General features: G+C 39.2%; 1 protein-coding gene across 1 annotated transcript in view; it reads right to left on the reverse strand.

Annotated features, from left to right (window-relative positions):
• Positions 1-6,810, reverse strand: part of MRTFA (myocardin related transcription factor A) — an 81,674-nt gene extending 74,864 nt beyond the window's left edge. Inside the window, exon 1 of the mRNA XM_082310960.1 lies at positions 6,796-6,810. The gene's annotated coding sequence lies outside the window, so the exon portion shown is untranslated. The remainder of the gene's footprint in view (positions 1-6,795) is intronic.
• Between the last annotated feature and the right edge of the window lie 2,297 nt (positions 6,811-9,107).

Consider the following 9,107-nt stretch of genomic DNA (forward strand, 5'->3'; position numbering starts at 1 on the left):
ACTGAGTGTGCAAAATGGCTTTAGCACTGTTTTCTGACCCCTCCAATCTTAAATAACTTCAGGACTTCTCTAGCACTCAGATGCAAGAACTCCACGACAGCTGCTCGACAGCTGAGAGAAGAGCATGGCGGGTTTTAGCAACACATCTTCCTTCCCCCACACAAACACATCTGGGGCTTCAAAGGACACAGAGAAACTCCTTTGGCAGCTTTTAACAACACAGGAAAATCCCTTATTGATGATATTGTAGTATTTATCTGATTTCCATACTTCTTATATCGGTAGTGTGTTGTAAAAGGACAAGAATCAGTTCATTTGGGCTTCTCTCATAGTCAAACGCCACCTATGCAGTCCTAGGTTCGCACCCAGACTAGGCAAAAATTGCAGGCCTAAATGTTCCTTTTTGCTGTGCAATCCGTATGGATAAGGAACTGCAGTGGTGCACTGTATCCTGAGACTTTAGAGACACTAGTGACAGAAAGAAGTCAGCTTTAACACCTGAATATCCATATTCATCATAAATAAAGGAAACCATCAACTTTCAGCAGAATGTATGCTTTTTTTTTGTGGTGATACATGGAAATATAAGGGGAAGGAGTATGAGCAAAAAGGAAAGAAAATCTTTCCTACAGTGTCCAGGAATATCACTTAACTCCCTGAAGTATGTACTTGTGCACTGTCAGTGACCATGGACAGATGAAATGTAAAGCATTAACAAGCACAGCATGTTATTTATTTGACCAGCAAGGAAGATGAAGATTACACTACTCAATGTCTTCAAACAGAGATTCCTTCATTACACTTTGTGGTGATATATTGATTGTGATGGAGAGTTACAGCCTGCAGAAGTGGCTGATAGTACCCCAATCTAAATGAATTGCAGAAAACCTGAAATTTTCATAAGGAAAGACACACATTACAGAAGCAGACTATCACCCAAAGCTAGGATTCTGTTTGTTAAGTACTAACAGCAAGTGACTATTGTGAAATAGTGCGATCTTTCTTGCATGAAGAAGCCACTCACTGTTTAAGTAGAACAGACTGAGAATCCTGTTGAATGGCATTCTCCCTTTAAAGAACCAGACTTCCTTTCCCCATTACTACCTTTAATATTTAAAACAGCAAAACCAGCAGCAGAAGTCCTTACTCACACAGACAAAACAGCTGCCCAGATTGGGCCTGACTTGTTTAGCAAGCAGTTTAAATTCATGAAAAAAGGAATGTTTTTTAAGTAGCCATCAAATTATATGTCTCAAGTTCATCCATCAGCCCTGAACCTTGAAATCTCAAAGGCAAACTGAAATAAAAGAGAAACTGGAAAGGAGAAACAGTAGGGAGAGGAATATTACAAACCAGTGATTGGAGAAGGGCATTATAGCCTTGTTAACTTGATCAGGAACAAACAAAAACTGTGTTGAGAGCTAACTTGTTAAAGCCACCACATTAAAGCTGCCTTTGGCTTGACTCCTTCCAGCTCAACTATTCCCCCATCACTATTTAAAAGTTTGTTTTAAATATTTCAAGAGATTACCACTTCTCAGCTGTTTAGTAGCTCCCATCAGTAACAGGCCAGTCATTTCTATCATGCTCTGAATCTCATAGCTCTACCAGAAACTTTCAGACAGCATGCTAAATTTATAGTCTCCTGGGACATAAAGTCTCTTAACACAAATCTGTCCAGGATAGACTGGTTGTTTTTATTCTAACAACTATTCCGCTTACTCACACACAAGAGAAAACAGCAAGCCTCATTGGAATGTGTGTGAAGGACAGATCAGAGAAAGCTATATATTTCCTGCCTTGGTCCTTTTGTTACACTACAGACTTAATCTTCTTCACATGTAAGTTCTGGATGAGGCAGTAAGCACCACTATTGTAGAAGTTAGATATACACTAGAACCAAAAAAACCCAAAAAACCTGAGAAAGTCATTTCAGAATAATCCTGTCTTTTTAAAACCCTTTCTCAGGAATAAAATACCACCCTTGTTGATAAGCAAACATGCCTAACTTCTTAAATGAGTTCACAAGTCACAATATTCACTTTTAAAAAGTTTATGATAGTTTATGACATGATTTTAAGAAAACATTATCAATGTTTTTAAAGTCACAATAGCAAGAAGACAGCTATAAAATCTGCAAAACCACCATAACAAGTTATATTTGAAATAAATGCTGAATCTGACTGCATTCAACGTAATGACAATCCAGGATGGGAAAGGGAAGGAAGGGGAGGGAGACAGGAACATATAACCTAATAAAAGAATTATAGGAGCAATCACCTACAAAATTCTTTACAATAAAACCAGGTGCCCTAATAAACATTTAAAATATTACTCCTGTCTTTTAACAGTAAATGGGCATAGGCATATAGGCACTAAATAAACTCCTTAGAACCATTTTAAAAGTTCAACTCTGTAATTTGTAAGTGACTATAATCACCAACAGTTTATGTGGCAATAATTAATCCCATGCTTTGTACAGCGCTCAGTCCTTACAGTAACAGGAGTACCTTCTGATACCTAAAGCACACGCCTGTTGTATGACTTTGAGTCATACTGAAATTCCACACATTCCAACCAGTCTCTTTCTGCCCCCCACCGGCACATATGGTACTTTGTAGAAGGGAAGCATCCCAGATCAAGTAAACCTCCAAAACTGACAAGCTGGTACAAGTTTTGTCCAAACCTGTAATCATAAAATGCAACAGTTTATTCAAAAGAATGTTACCTCACCTTAAACAAGCCTACAGTGAGAAGAAACCAGGACTGTCATAGGCTTCTAACACAATGTTTTTCATGACCTCTGGGCAAAGGTAACTATGAATTCATCTGGGGAAAATGGGTCAAAAAAGAGGGCCAATAAGCTAGTGGAGCAATTATAATTTCAAATGAAAGTTAAATACAAGGACAATTTTGATCAGAAATGATCGAACTGCACAAGATTTGTATATTCATCACCTGTTTTTTTCTCTTTCTGTAACCACATTCATCAGGGCCTTGCTCTAACCATGCCCTAAGGGTTGGGAAAAGTTATCTTGGCGTCTTAGTACAGGCGACTGAGAAAAATCAAGATACACTTAAGAGCTTCAGATGACTCTGCAATGACCTTTTTTTGGCTTGTGTGGCAACGAATGAGTCAGTCATAGTCTCTCATAGTTAAAGCAAGTTGCGGCCTTGATCAACATCAGTAAAAAAGAAGGAACGTGAATTTTGGGTAGAAAATCCACTGTGAAGCACAAAGACAAATGAAATAACTACACCTTAAATGTCCCATTAAGCTTGATGTCTGAACAGCACCTAATAATTGTGTCAAAATATTTTACTAACACCTTACCACATAAAGTTTCCTTCCACTGAAATGACAAGAAATTGTTTCCTATCTATCTGATGTGTTCCAATACTTCACACATATCTGTAATAGCTTTTATTGCATTTTAATTTAGTGTAACTTAACAATAACTATTCAGTCAAGATGTTTAAGGTCTTTACAGCCATCTATCTAGGTGTACCTACCCTTGCAGGTACACACACCTACAAGGATAATGTGTAGCTGTGATAAGAGAGAATATGAAGAAGAGTCTGGGTCTGAAACAAAACAAATCCAACCAGAAAACCCCCAGAAACTGTCTCTTGCTGCCCTTCAGTTCTCTAAGAGCAGGAAAAAAAAAAAGGAATCCGCTGTCCTAGGACATATGGCAGCATGTGCATACAGGACTGCATTCCCAGTTCTCCCATGGGATACATAATTCCATGATGCTTCACATGCCACAGAAATTTCTATTATACCTCAGCTAATAGTTTATGTCCTAGATCCACTGCCTGGAATAACAAATTCAGTACAAATCCATGTCATATTTTTCTACAGACATCTACAGATAAGCAAAGTCTTCTGTAACCAAAAGTTACACAAAGGGTTAACCTGTTAGAAGCGCTCAGCATAAGTAGTTAGTTCAGCTGTGAGTCAGCAATGCCTGTCTAGAACTGCTAACAGGAGACCCTTTGACACAAATAGGCAGCTTCCAGCAAGTCTCTTATTTACCATCTCCTCCCCTCCCACTGCCACTCAACCTGAATCTTCCTCATACCTTGAATTTGGCAAGTTGTCACAGAAGCAGTTTCACTGCACAAGATACGCTTCTACAACCACTTTGGATTGCTCAAATGTTTAAGCAGATTGCCATCTCAACTGGCAGATCATCTCTAGAGGTTTTTTAACATGTTTGAAGCCAAAGGCACAACAACAAAGATACAACATGTTTTAAAAAGGAGCTTTAACAAGCTCAACAGCTTTCAACAGCTGTGCAACCTCTACCCCAAGATAACTGAAGAGTTCCCATTTGAGAGAACAAGTTTATTAATTCAAAATGCATCAGCTATATTTCTCAACAGCTCACTAAGCCAAGTCTCCTTTTATGCTGTGACAGTTTGCAGATAACCATATTTCAAGAGCACTTTTCAGTCCCACAGTATTTTAATGAATGTACACACAAACAACACATAATGACATAGTGAAGCCTAGGAGAAAAGAGTATGGTATACCTCTGAAGATAAGGAATATTCAAGTAGTCTAGATCAGGGACTTTGGACTTTATGCCTTGTCTGAAAAGCTGCACCTCCAGCAGTAAAATTCCTACTACCGTGCTGAGCCCTGATAAAGAATCAGCTCTGAGGAGACCCACCTAATGAGTCATTTCCGGGAATATCCTAATTTTCTTTGGCAAAAGGTATGGGCAGAGGTGTTCCTTTTCAAATACTTTTTAAACCCAACTCTATTTTACCTGTTCCAGTCAAGCAGATTTGCAGCCCACAATGATACACTTCAAGGTTGAGTCCATAAAAATAACATTATTCTCATAGAGGAAAATCATCTGTTTCTGTAAAATATTCCCAAGATACCAATTTTTAAACCTATCCAAACAACTGAATCATATAAAGACTCTCTCATTTCTGTAACAGAATATCCTTTCCTCTGACCATAACAAATGCTGCTGTGTCCTGCTTGTATCCATTCAAAGTCCTGCTACAAGTTTCATTTTCCTAAAAAGGTATTCTCAACCGTTCCCAACACTAGTATCCCTTTCTCTGTGGCATCAAGAATAAACTGCTTCTTCCCAGTTCAGGACCCTTAATCATGTCTTATTCACTAAGAAGAGAAGAACCCTGCCTCCAGCAAATTCACAATGTCACCTTCAGGTGGCCAGCTGTCAGGTTTTAGAAACAAAGGCTCATGTGATTTTCCCATGCTGCCTTCAAGCCTTCCTACCAGTTTCAAAACCACCGCAGTTAAATTTCATTTGAAATCTCTCCTTGCCTTCATAACTATAAAATGCCCAAGTCTTCCACTAGTTGAGATCACAGCCTACCATGCTGACTAATATTCCAATTTCTTCTTTTTTATTTACCACCACCACCTTTACCTCCGTCTGTTGTCTTTTATCTTATACTTAGAGGACTACAAACATTAAGGATTAAAAGCTTTTTGTTCTGTTTTTGCAGTTTCTAGCTTCTCCATTTTTAAGGCCTGTAAACATGACTGTAATTACATAATGATGGTATAATGTATATGAATGAGGAAACTCTTTTTATCCTCTTAAAAAACAACATTTTGGGTTGAAGTTAATTAATTCTTCCAACAAGCACAACACTGATACACTGTTCAGAAAAGAGTATGCTCAGTTTCTGGAGGTAAAGAACCAGGCATGTGAAGTGAGTTATCCCTCCAATCCAAATTACTGCCCTACAGGTCACATATTCTAAATCACTTTACCATAAGCATTTTGTTCTGGCCACTCCAAAGCTCCCCAGCATTTCCAATATGCTGTGCCATGCAACTCTATGTAGTGCATATAATGCAGCATATAATGCAACATATAATGCCCGACACCAAGGCACCCAGGACTCAACCATGCTCAAAACCACAGTATCTTGGAGGTAGAGTTGATAGCCAGAATTCCAACTCTAGCAAGACCTTCGTATTGCCAAGAGCCACCAACATATACCCCAGAGGGTGGAGTGAAAGGAGATCACCAAGAAGAATTCACAAACAGAAGCCACCAGTTATCAAATGGTTTCAGCAGTCTGTCACAGGATGGGGCTGAACGTGCAAAGGCTTTCATGGCAGTCTGCTGATTCTGAGCTTCAGACAGTTCACATTCCTCCAAACCCAGGAATTCTTGTCACCAAGTGACCCTGTATTTTGCCACTCCACTGTCACCCACCAAATGGTTAGAGGGATTCATACCATAGTTGTCCGTAAGCTACCTGCAACTTGAGAAACATAGGCAGGTCATTCTCACTCTAGGATTAGAAGGCCTACTGGGATATTTAATTTTTAACTCTAAGTCTTGTTCCTCCTTCTAACAAGTCTGACAGAACCTTTCAGACATTTGCAGTCAGAAAGTTACTCACCCCTGGTAAGTGCAGACCAAGGTGGCAAAGAAAAATCTACCAACGGCTATAGTCCGAAGATGAGCTAACACTTCCTTTGACTGACTGTCTCAGCTTTGCACAACCTTTAGTCACCACAAAGCACATGGAAGTTGTTTCTAAAACAACAACCTGAAGTACTTATCACTGGAGCTCTCTGGAACTTCCACAGCCAGTAACATCAATCCTTCCCATCAAACGATATAAATCAGTTTTGTCAACTCTAGATTATTAGTTCTTCATACAAATAAAACATTGTAAGAAGCGATAAGAAGCAGCCCTGTCATCAGAACACGTACCGTGACAACACCACAGCACTTCCTTGGTGAGGACATGCTACATGAGACATGAGTGCACTGTATCACTTACCATTCTTCCTTTCACTGAGTGGAGGAAGGTTGGGGTTTCGGCCATGATGGAGGCTGAGGGTCAGCTCGGGCTGCAAGGAGAGCTCCTGCAGCTCATTGGCAACAGCTTCGCTCTGAGGGCTGGGGGCCGCCGAAAGCGACACCAGCACCGGCTCATCATCATTTTCGCCAGCCCCTCCTCCGTCCAGCCCATTTCCAGCAATGACGGAAGGGGGCAGGCACACCACACCGGAGAAATCCACTTTGGCTTTCGTGATGGCAACCTGCACGACAAATTAAAAAAAGTAAATCTCACATTAGAGTCTTAACCCATATGTCCAGTTCATCACGGCATCTCCATATTCTAGAGAAACATGTTCTTTAGCACAGTGTTTGTGTTATCATCATCAATTTGAATCCAACCAGTGATTGAAACTTGCTAAACTCAGCAGTTTATAAACTTGCATAAACCTCCAACAGCATCACCGCAGAAACTACCGATGACACTACAGATTATTATCATTTTCTTAAAAAGTATGAGAACATTCTCAACTTTTGGTACTTTAGGAACCCAATCTTGAGAAGACACAGATTGAGTTGTTCCAGTGAAGTCAGCCTATCTAGAATCTTGCTGAACTCTTGATTACTCTCCTTTTATACTGACTATGGTGTTTTAACAGGACAACTGTCAATTTGAAATCCAGTCAGGTAAAGTAATCATACATAATAAACCTGGAAGGACAGCTGAGTACAACAAATGAGGATTTTCAAATAAAATCATTTGCATTTCAAAAAATAATTCTCTCTTCCCCATTCACTGTCAGTGAAAATGAATGCAGGAAAAATATTCCACATAAAGTAAATAAAAAAGCTTTCCTGTCTAAAACCTCAGCTACAGTAACTGAAATGTGCAATATATAAAGGGATTTAATGAAATAAGCAATTTTTAAATGTTTCATGATATTCTCATAATTCTTTAAATAAGTATTTAAAAGCCACCACTACGTTAAAATTAAAATTCTTTTATGTTCAGTAATTTAAACAGAAACAAACCAGCTGGAAGTCTCCAGTGAAATGGTTACTGTGTCAACATTTAAACAGTAACGGACATTATACAAGGGCAATCATATTTGCTTTTCATTACTGAAGATGGAAGTCTCCTGTTTCTTAGTATGCTGCTGTTTCAACCAGTCTAAACTCAGAAAAGTACCACTACATAACTCTGCTGCACCGTAGTCATTTATCAAGCAAAAGGTATTTCCAGAGGGTAACCTTCAGCTTCAAAAAGATGCAGGTAAAGCAAGCTGCAAAGAAGCAAGGTAAAAACCTTCAGGATAATCCTCTAGAAGTCGATCAGAAAGCATAAACTTGGAGCAATGTTTTTAACAATACAATTTGTTATTAAGTATTCCCCACTTTACATTTGTAATTAACCTGAATGAGTGTGACAACATTCAACATCTTAATAGCTGATAAAGTAGCTCAAATAGTCATTTTCCCCACTTCCATTTCAGTTTCATACTTCAGTTGATTAGTAATGTTTGCTCTGTAATACCCAGAACAAAGTTATAGTGGTAGTACATTTGTTTCAAGAATTTGTTCAATGTATATTCAAGGCAACAATAAGAATTACTGGTAATGAATACATGCTATTTCATCCATGTTGTCATTCATTCATTCCCAGGACCCTATGATCTGAAGAGAAGCGAGGAAAAGAAGGATGAAGGAAAAAAGAAAACTATGAAAACGACCAACCGAAGCTGGTGCTTGTTATAACAAACCAAACAAGACTGAGCCAAACCTTACTGCCATATGAAGTATTTGCTTTTACTTCAGTTACAATTTGGCTAGAAAGTGCCTACCCCCTCCTTGATATATTTCCTGTCCAAAGCAAACATCGCTCATATCCATTTGAGAGCAAATTGTAATGGTAATCTGCAAAGAGAAAAAATTGGGATTGTGCCCTTCTTCTCTTTACAATGTACACAGAGAGCCTGGAAACACATGCCCTTAAACCACAGACTTAGAATAATGCTATAACAATCCTTCCAAAGGCTGGAAAGAGTTAAGTCATGACCAATATAACTGGCTTCAGGCCCTGTCCCTGTAGTGATGGGAGGCCTGTGGAAAGGGGCTAAAAGGAAGAGTAATTGCTCAGTTAGGAGGCTGGCTGGTAAAGACTGCTGTCACCATCTTAGAGGAGCCAAAGCCAATTTGCTTTATCAAAGGACATGTACTGGAGACATGACACTTTGCCTGGTACCACATGACGGTTAGGTCAGACCATGCGGGAGGACAAGTGCAGCCAGGCCTGAATCCACAAACAGGTGACAG

This window comes from Platalea leucorodia (genome assembly GCF_965183815.1).
Source record: "Platalea leucorodia genome assembly, chromosome: 4".
Taxonomy (NCBI): Eukaryota; Metazoa; Chordata; class Aves; order Pelecaniformes; family Threskiornithidae; genus Platalea; species Platalea leucorodia.